Source organism: Malus sylvestris, chromosome 5 (genome assembly GCF_916048215.2).
Source record: "Malus sylvestris chromosome 5, drMalSylv7.2, whole genome shotgun sequence".
NCBI classification, from domain to species: Eukaryota; Viridiplantae; Streptophyta; class Magnoliopsida; order Rosales; family Rosaceae; genus Malus; species Malus sylvestris.
Window position 1 is genome coordinate 44,678,875 of NC_062264.1, and position 16,388 is coordinate 44,695,262.

Consider the following 16,388-nt stretch of genomic DNA (forward strand, 5'->3'; position numbering starts at 1 on the left):
TTATCACAAAAAATTGGGAGGAAATGCATTGCATGATGGATTTAACTGATTTAAGTTGATTATATAGCGAGGTGGCAAACATTGTGAGTGTAGAAAATATGTAGTAATTAATGAAAGAAGTTTAAACACACCATAATCATTTATATATAATTAATTAGTACAATATTGAGAGGTTTTATTTAGGATATTAAAAAAAAAAAAAGGGAAGTGAATAAAATGATGAAGAATAATGTGCCGAATTTGACACTTTAAATTTCTTACACATAAGCATGCGTCTAGGCGTTGAAGTTCCAAATTATAGTATATCAATTAACGATTGAAAATCAATACGTTGAATAAGACTAAACTTTAATTTGGATGCCGATTATGTTTTTTCAAGTTTATATAAAGTAAAAGAATTGAATTTTGGAAGCCAGGAGTGTGTCAATTGTTTTATAATTCGTCCGAATACATATATCAGGTTGCTACTCAACGTAATTTGAAAGTATATCTAGTGCAAGGACTTGTCTTTTTTTTGTTGATAAGCAAAGGGTTTGTAGCTTTTTTTGTTAAGCAGTAGAACATATTATGTTTGTTTAATCTTTAGCATTTGATGGTTGTCCACAAATATAGGATAGAAGACCCCAAATTAGATCTGGCTCTTACCTAGTTGGAGTCACAAGTTCACATGTACCAGCCCTTGAGGCAAAACGTTTTGGTTTTCCGGCCAAAGCACGGTGAGTTGGCCGGCGTGCAAGGTATCAATCTCTTCGTCTCGTCGAGTAGTACAACTTTCCTTTTTGTTTCACTCAATTTCGTTGAGTATTGAAAAAGTTATACTCATTTGAATCTTACCCAGTTTCCGACGACCTCAGTGACTTTCGAGGCATTTTCCGGCCAAACCACGACGATTTGGCCGGCGTGTAAGATATCAATCTCTTCGTCTCGTCGAGTAGTATAACTTTCCTTTTTATTTCACTCAATTTCGTTGAGTATTGAAAAAGTTATACGCATTTGAATATTACCCAGTTTCCGGCGACCTCAGTGACTTTCGAGGCATTTTCCGGCCAAACCACGGCGAGTTGGCCGGCTTAAAAAGTATCAATCTCTTCGTCTCGTCGAGTAGTACAACTTTCCTTTTTGTTTCACTCAATTTCGTTGAGTATTGAAAACGTTATACTCATTTGAATCTTACCCAGTTTCCGGCGACCTCAGTGACTTTCGAGGCATGTTCCGGCCAAACCACGGAGAGTTGGCCGGCGTGCAAGGTATCAATCTCTTTTGCTCGTCGAGTAGTACAACTTTCATTTTTGTTTCACGCAATTTCGTTGAGTATTGAAAAAGTTATACTCATTTGAATCTTACCCAGTTTCCAGCGACCTCAGTGAATTTCGAGGCATTTTCCGGCAAAACCACGACGATTCAGACGTCGTGTGAGGTACCATTCTCTTTGTCTCTTCGAGGGCTACAACTTTCGTTTTTGTCTTGCTTGATTTTGTTGAGTTTTGACAAAGTTATGGCCGTTTAAAGTGGGTGTGGATTTCCGGCTGAAATTTCTCTCCCATTGGGTCGAGTCCCACATCGCCCACGCGAGGGCAATGAGCAAGCAAGAAGGCCTATAAAAGCCACATTCCCAAGCTGAGAAAAACATGTCTTGGTCGGCCTTTGGGCTATGATCAAGTGTAGCATGTGTTGAGATTTCTCAACATTTTTAAGTATTTTTAGATATTATATTGCGATATTATTGATAATTTTAAAAATATCGTGATATTATTGATAATATCGCGATATTTTGACGAAAATAATTTGGATAGTTAAAAAAATTTTGGACCCTCAAAAAAACGATATTATCGATTTTTTCTTCCTTGGATACCACAAGCGCGTGAACTAGCACAAGCACAATCAGTACAAATCTGCCACAAAGACGGCATGTGCAACAGACTTAATTATACCAGTGCACCCATAATGTCACTGTCATATAAACGAGATCACGTCAAATTATCACTAACAAACTAGGCCACATCAAAACCACCGCTACCGAAGTTTATAATCTTATCAATTAAATGTCTTTATTAAATCTTTTGACAACAGAAAGGAAAGCCTCATAATTAAGAAATTGATTTAATAACAGTGAGATATTAACTGTACGAGGCAGACCTTGCGTAGTTGCATTATAAATATGGAAGAAAACATTCGACGGTAATCCTATCGACTAAAAAATTAAGCACGGAATATCTCAACAAAAAATAAAAAAAATAAAAAAAATAAAAAAACGCACGGACTGCGTTTTATTCAACCTAGAAAATAATAAACTGTGTTCTTTTGTCAACCGTGAAGTCGTAACCAAGTTATTAATCACGCTTGGATCAGAGGGTTCACATTTCATGACGCTTGTGTTGATATCGTTTGTGTTTCCTAAACAAATTTGGACGGAGAACTTAAGGTCCATCGAATCACGTTTACTTGGAATGATTTGATCAAAGTTTAGCAGAGCGAGAAATTTTTTAACTACGTGATCAGTTAGTCTTACGATGCTTTATCTCTAATAAGTATAAAATTTCTTAAATTGAAAGATGAAAGTGATATATTTATACACTCATAACTCAATTTTACTTTACACAGAACTTTGTTAATTGTTTGTTATTGATCTTCTTCAATTCATTCGATTCGAAACTGAAAATTAAAAGAGGTGTACAAAAAATAAAAATAAGTGCATGAATAGCACTATCTTACTTATATTACTAGGTCAAGGATCATTGTGTCCCAAAATCCTTCCCAAACTTGATTAGAGGACTTGTCAAACTTAGCCTTGGTTTAGTACTGAGGTGATTCTGAAAAAAATGGCTATAAAAAAAGCTCATGTTTGGTAAACATTCAGCTTCAGTTTTTTTTCACAGTTTTTGGTGAAAAAAAACCAAAAACACAAAGCTGCAAAACCCAGCTTTGAAAAACCAGTTTTTTTTCACATCTGTTTTACATAAAAGTTTATCAAACACTATAATTTTGCTTTTTTTTTCAAAAGTACATTTACAAAAAAGTTTATCAAACACTCTGCTGCTTTATTTCACAGCTGCTTATTCTCACAGCATAGCAGAAACAGTTTTTTTTTTAAAGTACAACAATATCAAACCAGCCCTAATGTGAGATTAGTGCTTTCGAAATATTTAGTGTAATCGAAACACAAAGTGGTACTTTACATGTCATTATTTAATTAAAGTTTTTTTTTTTAATTATCACCTTAATTGAATAATAATATATGATATTTCACTCGTGTGCCAAGTATCTTGAAAAATCTGTCGGACCTTATGGTATGAAAGGGGGCGTGTATAATTGGTCACGTGACAATAGGGGGAAGAAACACGTGTATTCCGAGTCGGCAAATGTTTATAGCTGGCAATGTTGACTCTAATAAGGGCATTTAAGTAAATTTCTTAGCAGAAGTATAGTCGTGATTGATTCCATGCTTCAACTGTAGGGTAACTGTTGAGGTTAGAAACGGATTTGGATCCTCTCCTGAGCTAATGGAGAGGATCCTCCTGATCCATAATCGTGGACCGTTGGATTTTTATCCAACGGTTATAATTATTATAATTTTAAAGGGACCCTCCTGTTTGTAACCGTTGGATAAAAATCCAACGGTCCAAGATGATGAGTCAGGAGGATCCTCTCCATTAGCTCAGGAGAGGATCCAAGTCCGTTAGAAACCAAAGGAAAATAACAAAGTTACGAAAACACCCCCCCTGGAGTTTTAGCCAAAGACGGGACCTTTTTGTGTCGTTAAGTTGAAAAGCAGATAAATGATGACTTTCTCCAATAAATACAGAGACGCTAACTGGATATATAATTTCAGTGACCAAGCAATTAACTTGGATAGAGTTTGCACAAAAACACAAGAAGAGTAAAATCCTTAAAGCAAATATGTCACAAAGTATTATATACGCAACAAATCCGAATCGATGTTTAGGGCATCTCTACTCTAATGAGAAAATAAAAATTTGTGATAGAAAAATCATATTTACGTTTTTGATAGATGTAAATGAAGCTATACTCCAATGAGAATAATGGAAATTTGAGATCCCATTTAATTTTGTCTCTTTGATTAGCGGGACTCATCACCAAAAGATGTAAAAAAAAAGAATATAAATTTAAGTTTATATTTACATCTTTCGACGAAGATGGATAATTTATATTTCACCATTGGATAATTTTCCAGCAAAGAAAAAAAAATATAAAATGTCCATTTCAAAGTACTTTTGAGAGATGCCCTTGAGAAGAAAAACTTACTTACTGTTATAATTGTTTAGTAATCTGAAATAATTGTATACCGTTATGCATTTTAGAATCCAATTATGTAAATAATCATTCAATATTATGTGCTAAAATCTAGTTATGTAAAGATATGTGATTAACTCGAGATACAATAGTTATAACATTCCAAATTGCGAATAATCTGGTAGTTCTCGAAACAAAGAAAGAAAAAAGAAAAAAAAACTAACGAAAAGTTCTTAAAAACTTTAGTTTTTAATCAAAATGACAATATAAATTGTAAGTGAATAGTACCAGAAGTGACTTTTCAAGGTAAAAAATGTCATTCACGTTAAAAGTGAACAATACTAAGAGTCTTTGATTAAGATTAAAAAAAAACACTTTTGAAAACAAAATGTGAGAAGGGTGTAACAGTAATTTCATCAGGTGTATTACAATTGTTATTTTTCTTTTTTGGCATGAAAATGCGTATTAATGTGTTATGAGTGTAGGATTTGGTGGTGAAAGTCTCTCTCTCTCTCTCTCTCTCTCTTCGCTCGAAGTCTTGAAGTCTTGAACTCTCAAAGACACCCCACCAGTTGAGCATCCAAAAACCTCGTAAACCCTTTTTCTTCCATTTCATTTCTTTACCGAGTGACGTGAGCGAGTTAAGAAATGGCGACTCAGTTACCGGACGATTTCAAGTGCCCAATTTCCCTCGAAATAATGTCCGACCCGGTTATACTTTCCTTAGGTCACACCTTAGATAGGCACTCCATCTAATCTAATGGCGCGTTTACTAATCCGTAATCAAATTGAGAGGAATCGGATTGAGGAGGAATTTGATTGAGGAGGAATTGAAATGAGGTGGAATCAGAATCAGATTCTTGTTGAAATTGTTTACTAAAACTGTCTGGAATCGGAATACAATTCCATAAAGCTGTTTACTAATTCAGCAGAATCGGAATATAAACCAGTATGATTACTAAAATGCCCTTGTCCCAAATCAAATATTTTATATACTTTTTTTTAATAAAATTTGATATAGTATATAATAGTAACAAACTGATTCTGCATTGAGTAACAAACTGATTCTGCATGAAGTAACAAATTGATTCTGCATTGAGTAACAAACTGATTCTGCATGAAGTAACAAACTGATTCTGCATTGAGTAACAAAATGATTCTGCATGTATTTACAGAGTTACTTTAGATCGATTGAATTTACTCTAGGTCGACTGATAAATAAAATGGGTCGACTGATAGAAGATAGAAATGAGCTGGGTGAAAGAAGAATAAGTGTAGGTTAAAAAAGGATAATCTTGAAAATAATGAAAGTAAGTGAGAGCATAAAGGGAAAAAAAATTATCAAGTGGATTGCCCAAGCCACCCGGAATCCCAATACCTTCTATATCTTAGGAATCCAAATCAGCCACATTTTGGAATTGGATTCCAAAATTTGTGTGGGACCCACTAAATTTTGATTCCCCTAGATTTGGTAAACACCGGAGTATGCCATAATCGGAATTCAATTCCCTTTCTTGATTCCGATTACCTTTACGTAAACGCGCTATAAGTGTTGGATAAAAGAATTTTTACTGCACGAAAGTATATGCTCTTTTGTTTTATTAGAAATTGAATTAGTTAATTACTTGAAATATAGTTTTTTTTATATATTTTATTTTATAATATTTTACGTGTTTCTGGAGGCATCGACAAAGTCAAATATCTCTAATGGGGATGTGGATACCTCATCGTTTGGCCATAACCCATAAGCACCTGACTTTTCCTGCAATTATGTTTAAGCACATTGCACTCTATCTTTAAAATAACAACAATAATAATACATCACTGTATATTATTTTTTAAGTTAAGGGTGGAGCTATCCACCTACATTTTTTTATCTTTGACGTATATTTCTCAATTTTTAATCGCCGGATCGTATGAATTAAAAATGATCAAAATACATAAAGTAACAAAAGATGTGTAAAAAGTAAAAATAAAAAGTGTGTGGATAGCAAATTAACAGCATCCTAAATTAATATTCAACCTTACTTAGTTATTACACCCAATAATCAAGTATAGGATGGATTTGTTCTAGAATTCTTGATATTGTCAGGGTCAAGCCATGTATTTGGATCAATATGTTTTCAATCTAGAAAAAAATTATGTTGAAAATGAAATTTTTGAGTGAAATATATTGATTTTTCTTATAGTATAAATACGTGTTAAGTACGATGACATATGAATGACATATGACTTACGTTATGAGGATTGTATTTCCACATGAGTGTGTTAGGTATCTATTTATACTATAGTTGGTACTCGAAATACACTATAAGGAAAAAATTGAATAAAAAAAAATCAAGCATGTGGTACAATAAGGTAGAGAAGTGGTTTTCGTTACACCTTTTTTCTCTCCCATGCTCATTTTTGTATATTTATTTCCTTTGGAACGAGCAAATTAAAGAAAAATCAGCGACAAAATAAAATATATATGAATATAAGGAGAAAAAATATATACAAAAATCATTTCCGAGGTGTATATTGGAGAATACGAAGAATATTATGGGGTAGATAAGTATTAAGTATGACATCAACTAAGGGTGGGCAAACGGGTACAGGAACTGCGGGTCGGGGCGGGTAATCAAGGTTTGGGGCGGGTACAAGCCGGTTCTTAATTTTTAAAAAGAGAAACGGGGCGGGGCGGGGTGGGATTTAGAATTTTAGGGGTTGGCCGAGTCCAGAATTATAAAAAAAAGGGTACCCGGGGACCCGTTTGTGTACATCCCAATTTTGAAAAGATTACTGTCTCCTAGGCATCCCGTGACAGTTCTCAATCTCGAGAACATTGCCACCTTGTCTCACTCACTCTCTCTTATCTCGATACTCCCATCTCTGCAACTCTTCATTCCTCTCCCATCCCTGCAACTCTCCATGCCTCTCCATGTTTATTCTCCCCTCATCTCTGCAACTCTCCTTCCTGGAGCAGACACTCCACACCCACACCCACATCCCACCGCGACCTCCACCACACCCATCTCCGCAACTCTCCTTCCCGAAGCAGACACACCATACCCACACCCACACCCCACCGCAACCTCCACCACAGTGTCTCACACCTTCTCGAAGGCTCTCGTCACTCTCCTCTCCTCAGTCTCCTCCCTCTCTCGCTCCCCAATCTCTCTCTCCCGACGCCTCTGTCTTTGATTTCACATTGGATCTGTCGATTCTCAACCTCCTCCCTCTCGATCTCTCTCTCCCCCAGTCTCTCTCTCTCCCGACGCATGTGTCTCTGATTTCTCACACCTTGGATCTGTCGATTCTCAACTTCCTCCTTCTCGATCTCTCTCCCCCGACCTTCTGATTTTTTTTTTGGTTTGATTTTTTGTTTGTTTGTTTGGTTTGAGAATCGTCGAAATGTCTGGGAGAGTGGTGGATGAGGACTCAGGGGAAGATTTAAAAAGCCTCGGCATGTTGATTACCGTCTTGTTGTTAAGATCCTACGTAAAGAAAATTGCTCGATCGATATCAAACAACTTAGCTTGATCCTTATTTGGCTATTGCCCTGTGTCTGCAAGTGTAAACTAAGATTACCGTCATTTTCTTGCTTTGCATTTGTTAATTTCTTTTCATTTATGATAACCACCATTTGGTAATATATCAACCTTCATAATTAAAGACGTTTATGTATCAGCTTGTCTGATGGCTTATCATTTATTAATTTGTATTCGTATTGATTCATTCATGACCGTTGACGTTTTATTGGACATAATTGAGAACGCAAAGCTTGGATTTGGCATGAAGGTCCCCAGAATGGCTGCGTGAACATTCACTTTGTGATTTAAATCTTGTATGCTTCGAGTCTTTAAAGATGATAATGACGGGTCAATCATTGTTTAAATTCTTGGCGTGTCTTGGATCCTATGTGTTTGTTAGTTGTTCATACGTTTGCATCTCTGTGAATGTAGGTGATATGTACATTGTATCATCCAGTTGTGTCCGAGTCAAAGATCTAGGATTCTGGAGGATGGCGAGTCCGGGAGGGGTTCAAAACCGGAAAAAAAAAAAAAAAAGGACCTGTGGACCCGTCCCGAACCGGCCCGTTTCAAACGGGCCGGGTTAAGTTCGGTTCCAGTGATCAGATTTGTGATACCCGGTCCGGCCCATTCCGTTTCCTTTTTAAGCGGGTCCGGTCCGGTCCCTCCAAATTTGGGCCCGGCCCAGCCCGTGCCCACCCCTAACATCAACAATACCATATACATAAAATTAAGGATTAATCCAAGTCTTTGGACACACAAAGCTTAGGCTTAGGATGCGTTATAAATAGGGGTCCCCCCCCCCCCCCCCCCCAATGGTTGGTGCACTCCTGTCAAAAGCTTCATTCACTCACAAACACCATCGCACGCACAGAAAAGAAACAGAGAGAAAGAGAGACTCTTCCATAAATGGCCACCAAAATCTACATCGTGTAAGTTTCTCTCTCCTCTCTTCTATCTCTCCCTCTCTCTTCTATCTCTCTCTCTCTCTCTCTGCATGTTGGTGCTGAGTGATTCATTAACATGTTTTAGTGCCAAGAGTGGAAGATACTTGGTGTTTCTTGTTGCTACCATTTTATGCTTTCTGAGTTTTTTTTCATTGACTTGTATATGAATAAAGATGAAACCTTTTCTGGGTTAATCAGTGTTTATATTTCCTCCCATATTGTGATTTCTGGGTTTTGTTTATTTCATTATATTAAGTAAATATGTATGATCTTTGATGAATAAAGGTGGAATCTTTTTTTCTGTGTTGATCAAGTTTGCTTCTTGGGAGGTGATGGATTGAGTTGTTGTAAGTTAAGTAATTACAAAGATTGCCATTTTGATTGAGATGGTTGGTGGGGAATTTGCATTTGTATTTTGTGTTGACTTGTTTTTGGGATGAACATATGTTGGAACATTTAATTGTAAATGATCACTCCTTAACGTCTGCTAAGGTTAATCAATTTAGTGTTAATTAATTTACTTTGGGAGTGCTAATTTGTTTCCTTAATCTTCCTTAGGAAAAGAAAATACAACTTTCTGGGAGAATTTCCTCTTGTTTAATCAAAGTCAAACTTAAAGAATCCGGATAGAAAGTATTGCAATTTTTGTATCGTCCCATCGATTTCAGTTTATCATCCAGTTCTAAAAAGATTAGGGGAAATTTATCTGCCCTCAAAGAAAAGTGAGGTTGCGGCTAATGGCCTTAAGTGTCTAGCTTGTATTCTTCTAGGTATTTTTAATGTTTTAAATTTCCAATTATTTGTGTTCTTGCTTCTGGCCTCAACTACATGTTTCAACTTCATACCATTCATGGCACTGGTGCATATATTTTTCTTTTCTTTTTTCAGCTCAGTATAAAAACAAGTCAGGAGGAGGGTATTTTTCTGGGAAAAGGCGACTGGCTATTATTATTATATTGGTAGTGATTCTGTCGCCTCAATGATCATCCTCGCATTTCTATATTGGTTCAGGAAAAGGAGCATGGAAGGTATACAAAAAGTTTCCCCTTCTTTCGTCTTAAATTTGTTTTGCAGCTTTATTTCGGCTCAAGTTTCATTTTCTTTCGTCTAGGAAATTTTTATAGCCTGAAATTTCAATGGAACTGAATCAGGGAGAGGAGGACAACCCAAATTTCTGAATGATCCCACTGCTTCTGGTGTACGAAGATATGAAGATTTGCCAATTGATGAACACAGAGGAGAAACAGATTTACCTTCTTTCGATTTAACCACCTTGGTAGCAGCCACAGAAAACTTCTCTTCTGCTAACATGCTTGGCCATGGCGGCTTCGGCATGGTATATAAGGTACTTCCCCTAGAACATTTTGAGATCTCTGCATTATGTGGCTTCGGCATCTGTGTTGTCATTAAGATTTTCGAGTCTGCACCATGATTTCAGGGATGTCTAGCTGATGGACAGGAAATAGCTGTTAAAAGATTATCGAGAAATTCAGGACAAGGCATAGACGAATTCAAGAACGAAGTAATGCTTATTGCAAAGCTTCAGCATAGAAATCTTGTGAGGCTTTTGGGTTGCTGCATACATAAAGAAGAGATGATGCTAATCTATGAATACATGCCAAATCGTAGCTTGGACTTATGCATTTTTGGTATGCCATCTTTACACATTGCTATTAAATACTTTAAGTTTTCTGACATTAACCCTGAAATTAAGAAATCATAAACTTGTAGATAATAGAAGCTTTTATGTGTGGTGTTCAGATAAAAACGGAAATTCGTCGTTAGATTGGAGAAAAAGGTTTCAAATTATCATTGGGATTGCTCGAGGCGTCCTATATCTTCATCAAGATTCGAGACTAAAAATAATCCACAGGGATTTGAAAGCGAGCAATGTTTTACTGGATGGTTCAATGAACCAAAAAATATCAGATTTTGGCATAGCAAAAATGTTCAAGGATGACCAAATTGAAGCAAACACGAACAAAGTTGTTGGCACCTAGTAATTGTCTCATCTCCCTTGAAAAAAAAATTCAAGTAGAACCAATATATTTTATTACTCATATTGTGTAATTGCAGCGGTTACATGTCACCGGAATATGCTATGGATGGGCTATATTCCACAAAATCCGATGTGTTTAGCTTCGGAGTCTTGACACTAGAGATCATTAGTGGAAGGAAGAATAGCTTCCAATTTGAAAACTCATCTCTGAATCTAGTTGGACTAGTAAGTAAACATATAATTTTTCAACCGATGAATCTAACTTTCGAGTAGTCCAATGATCTAAACTTTGTGCTAAAAATTGTTTCAGATATGGGGCTTGTGGACAGAAGGAAAAGTCTTGGACATAATTGATTCATCATTGAACCAGTCGTATTCAACTCCTGAAGTTATGAGATGCATTCAGATTGGGCTCTTGTGCGTGTGAGAATACCCAACAGACCGGCCAACCATGCTAGATGTTGTGTTCATGTTGGGGAATGAAACGACTCTTCCACGTCCGAAAAAGGCAGCGTTTAGCTTGAAAAACAGTGGTCCGGATTGTTCAACGTCTAAAGAAGCTTTTTCTGTAAATGATGTAACAGTAACAGTTATTGAAGCTCGTTGAGTTTGCACTTTGCCAATTCTTGTAGAGATTTTGCGTTACTTCTTAAGTATTTGTACTCAAATCGAGATTCCTTGTGTAGAGAAGGCAATGCCTTTGAAATTGTCGATTCATCTCTGGACGAATCGTACCCTGTCAACGAAGTTGTGAGATGTATCTAAATTGCCCTCTTATGTGTGCAAGAGTATTTTGGATATTATACTTTAATCCAACGGCTAATAGGTCACTATAGTTATGGAATGTAAGTAGGATTAGAGTTTAACTTGGACTCCAAGTAAAGATAATATTCCGGTTATTCTTGAAGAATAAGAGTTCTTGATACTATCCTATTTGGATTGAGGTTTGGTAGATTATTTGTTTGTACAATAAGGAATCCTAATGACATCAAAACAGAATCCTAATGACATCATTATGGGATGATGCATTCAATTTTTTTGTTTTTTTGTTTTTTTGTTTTTTTTTTGAATAAATAATATTATTTACACTAAGAGGTTGGGAGTAGGGTAAGCCTCAAAATGGGGTTCAAATTCGCATTTGACAATAATCAAACCTTAAATTTCTCATTTATCAATGAAGATCGGAATATTACTAAGCCGTAGTAAGTGATGAGAGCATGCATTAAGGTTAAGTTAGTATAAACGCTAAACATAGGTCCCTGCACATACCTCTGAAACACAACTCAAAAGAATTCCCCATAGGTTTAAGGTATACTGACACACCCCAATCTAGATATCCTAATTATACATGCATGACACGTGCTGACCGACACTCAGAAGTGACGAAAGCCATAATTCCATACAAGCATAAGAAAATATCAGCACCTGAAGATCAAAAATCATAAACAATAACAAGATCCTGAATTAAACATAAGGGTATCGGAAAGTTCAATGATCACAGATTCGAAATAAAAGAAATACAAATATGTCCAGAGCATACTACTACACAGAACTACAAGTGCAAATAAGAATTTAGATTACAATTCAGCAAGAAAATCATACGCAAATGAAAGAGCTCAAAGTCACTGGTAGGGAAATAACTCGACACTCGGGTCGTACTCCTCGTCACTAGGTCCTAAGGGGGTGCAAAACAGAAAAAGTGAGTGGACCATAGTTATATTTATACTAATAATATTCAAACCCAAATTCTTTCTTAACATAATAAGCCCCTGCTTTGAAAACAGATATAATACTATGTATAGGTTTTTCTAAAACTCTAGCATGCTGGAAAAGTTTGTAACCATAAAATCATCTCTAAAACATGCATCTCGAAATGCCCGAAGGCAAAACCATAAATCCGATCAAAGTTGTATTCTCTAGGGGTATCATAGTCGCCTGAAGGCGGTACCTGTCCATCATCCGAAGACGAAGCTGTACGACACTGGGTTATGTCAATCAAGAAACATGGTAAGCCCCATCACCCGAAGGTGAAGCTATACTACTCCGGGTTACGCTGGAGAATAAACTCTATAACATCTCACACTGACACTAGTCGTGACCTGTCCGACACTGCTTTTGGCAATGAAACTAGGGGTATAACATATATCCCACTCCTCCTCATAACCGTGTCCTATGACCATAGACATCTAATACCCGTGTTGTGCGGATGTGCTGTATGATAACTCACTAGATATATATACCCAAAATATAACTCAAATCTCAAAGCTCTAGTCAACAACTCAAATCATTCTCATAAACCACAAACCATATAGTCAACGGTCAACGTTGACCATAAAATCAACGGCAATGGGTCAAAGTCAACAGGTCAATGCGTTGACATGTTTGGTTGGGTTGGGCCGAGGGTCTTTGGGCCGGGTTAATTAAAAGGACTTGGGCCTATTTTAATTTTAAGTTTTGGGCTTATGCTATGAAATAAAAGGGCGGGCTTAGCCCGTTGTGGGCTAAATCATTTGGGCTCTGGGCTGAGTTGGCATGCGGGTTGGGACGACCCGAGTTACTCGTGGGTCACCGGACCCATCGAAAGAGAACACCGGCTTTTTGGCCGGAAATTCCCCGAACTCCAATTTGGGGAAAAACTTGCTGAAAAATCACAATTCAAACATTAAACAATGATGTTGGAACCTGTCGGATCAGATTTGGCTCGACCGTGTCAGAATTGGCCGGGATTCGTCTCGCCGGATTCTGGAAAATAGTTCATACCTGCGATGACAATTCAAGAGAGTTCAAGCTCTCGGTGTCAATGGCAGAGTACGTAAAAGTGCGCAGATGCCACATGCAACCTTACAGGTGAGTTCCCTAGGTCCTAAAGATTCGAAGTTCAAGTTTCTAGAAGTTGGTTTGGTCCTTCTTGGAGATAGAGAGTGAATGCAGAAAAGAATTAGGAAGAAGAGAGAGTGTTCAGATGGTGGGGGATCAAGGGAGAGGGAAGGAATAATGGGTTGGGTTTTGGGCTTGTTGACACACAGCCCAAAGAACTGGACCAATTTGATAAATCCCAACACATGGGCAAATTCGTAATTTTATACTTAAATTTTTACAGTGGGTTGTTACATATACAATGGCGGTGAGTGTGCAGAAGGCCTTGCTTGTGTTCTTAATGTGTTCGTGTGCTTGCTGCAGTTCGTGGCTTGCTCTGCTGTCGAAAATGGTTTCTCAAGATTAGTATTTTCATGGTGTTTTCATTCACATGAACATATTGGGATTTACAGAGTATGCCACTGAGTGGCCAACAATGCTGGCTGTCATTTTCATGCTAGGTAATGAAGCAGTAGCTTCTTCAATAAAACGGATTTGGATCCTCTCCTGAGCTAATGGAGAGGATCCTCCTGACCACTAATCATGGGCCGTTGGATTTTTATCCAACGGCTATAATTATTATAACTTTAAAGGGACCCCCTGTTTGTAGCCGTTGAATTTTTATCCAACGACCCATGATTAGTGGTCAGGAGGATCCTCTCCATTAGCTCAGGAGAGGATCCAAGTCCGCCCAAACAACCAGCATTTTTATTGGAGTTATAACAGTGGGGACCCATCACCACAGTACTGAAGGAGATAATTCTGTAAATGATGTGACATGTAGTAGCCTAGAATCTCGCTAAACTTAAAACTCCTGAGATATTCCTAAACGTTGTATGTTAAGCAACTATTGGTAGCAGCTTGTAAAAGGTTATTAACCACAAAAATTTTGCTTCTATTAAGTAGTTCCAATTTTCTTTCTAGTGCATTGACGTGTGGGACGTCAGAATTATTGGTCTCGATTGTGACGTAATTAAAGAGAAATTGTACTAGTCTACTTGGCTAGTTCTTTAAATTATGTGACATGTACTATTGTGGAGGCTTAGCTAACATAAAATTTGGTGCAAATTCGAGCGTAATGATGTTCTAAAATTCATACAGCGCCGACCTCATCACTTAATGAGATAAGGCTTTATTGTTGTTGTTTGTACTATGGATGATGCTTGATTGCTAACAGCCTTGGATTTGAAATGTAAATCCGTCCACTACATATGACACATTCACATTTATTAGAGTTTAAGAATGAGAGATTTGTGTTAATCAAACTTCATGTACGGGAAAGAAGATGTTGATCTATGATGCTTTAATGCCAAATAAATAAATCCTAGGACTTTTCAAATTGGTTTACCATTATTTATTTTATTACGGGTCGCTTTTACCATAGTATCCATTACTAAATTAATAATCACATCTTAGCATCTTACCACCTTCTAGCACATTTATTAGGTGTTAGATTTTATCATAAAAATAAAAAACAAAACCATTCATTGTATTTTGTAATTTATTTTACCAATTTTTCGACATGAGATATTTTTGCATTCTTCAACAGCGTGCACATCTCTCAACCCAGTCACTACGGGTAGGACTTAAACTCCTCAATGAGAAAGCTAACCATGAATCCTACTAATTTTTTTTTTTTGTCAATATTGTGTTGCTCATCTTCCCTCTTCCATTTCGGCTGCTCTAGACGCCATTACACCAAACCAACCCCTAAGAGAGGGCGACGTTCTTATCTCCGCCACTAAAATCTTTGCACTAGGGTTTTTTAAAGCCAGGCAATTCTCATAACCGTTACGTCGGAGTTTGGTACAACAAAATTCCAATCAAAACCGTTGTCTGGGTTGCAAACAGAGAAAACCCCATAATTCCCCTATTGCTGGAACTGGGCTCGCCCTAGCCATTCATGGAGATCATGGTGGCCTTGTCATTTATGGGGAGGACCAAAATACCCCTATCTGGTCCGCTAATGTACAAAATTCCAATCAAAACCGTTGTCTGGGTTGCAAACAGAGAAAACCCCATAATTCCCCTATTGCTGGAACTGGGCTCGCCCTAGCCATTCATGGAGATCATGGTGGCCTTGTCATTTATGGGGAGGACCAAAATACCCCTATCTGGTCCGCTAATGTTACCGTCTCTTCTCCAAACAAATCCGTGGTAGCCAAGCTTTTGGATACGGGCTGGACAGGCAGTACGGGTTAAACCGGTTCCTCACATCTTGGAAGTCCCAAAATGACCAGGGAACGGGCAACTGTTCGTACCGGATAGAGCCAAGTGAGAGTCCACAGCAGTTCTTATACAAGGGTCAGAATCCATTGTGGGGGACTGGATCTTGGACCAGTGAAAGAGGGTCCGGGCTGCCTGCAATGACGAAAAATTTCATCTTCAACCCTACTTTTGTTAACAATCAAGATGAGGTATACGTCATATATGGTATTGTTGATGAATCAATCTACTCAAAAATGGTGATCGATGAATCAGGAATGCTTGAATGGTCCAAATGGCAAGATCAAGCTCATCAATGGGTCAAGTATTGTTATTGAAGCTCGTTGAGTTCGCACTTTGCCGGCTCCTGTAGAGATTTTGCATTACTTCTCAAGTATTTGAACTCAAATCGAGATTCCTTGTGGAGAGAAAAGGCAATGCCTTTGAAATTGTCGATTCATCTTTGGGCGAATCGTACCCTGTCAACGAAGTTGTGAGATGCATCTAAATTGCCCTCTCATGTGTGCAAGAGTATGTTGGATATTAGACTTTAATCCAACGGCTAATAGGTTACTATAATTAGTAAGGATTGTTATGGAATGTAAGTAGGATTAGGGT

General features: G+C 37.4%; 1 protein-coding gene; it reads left to right on the forward strand.

The window, feature by feature from the left end:
* The window catches only part of LOC126624324 (G-type lectin S-receptor-like serine/threonine-protein kinase At1g11410), a 99,756-nt gene that overhangs the window by 14,121 nt on the left and 69,247 nt on the right, over positions 1–16,388 (forward strand).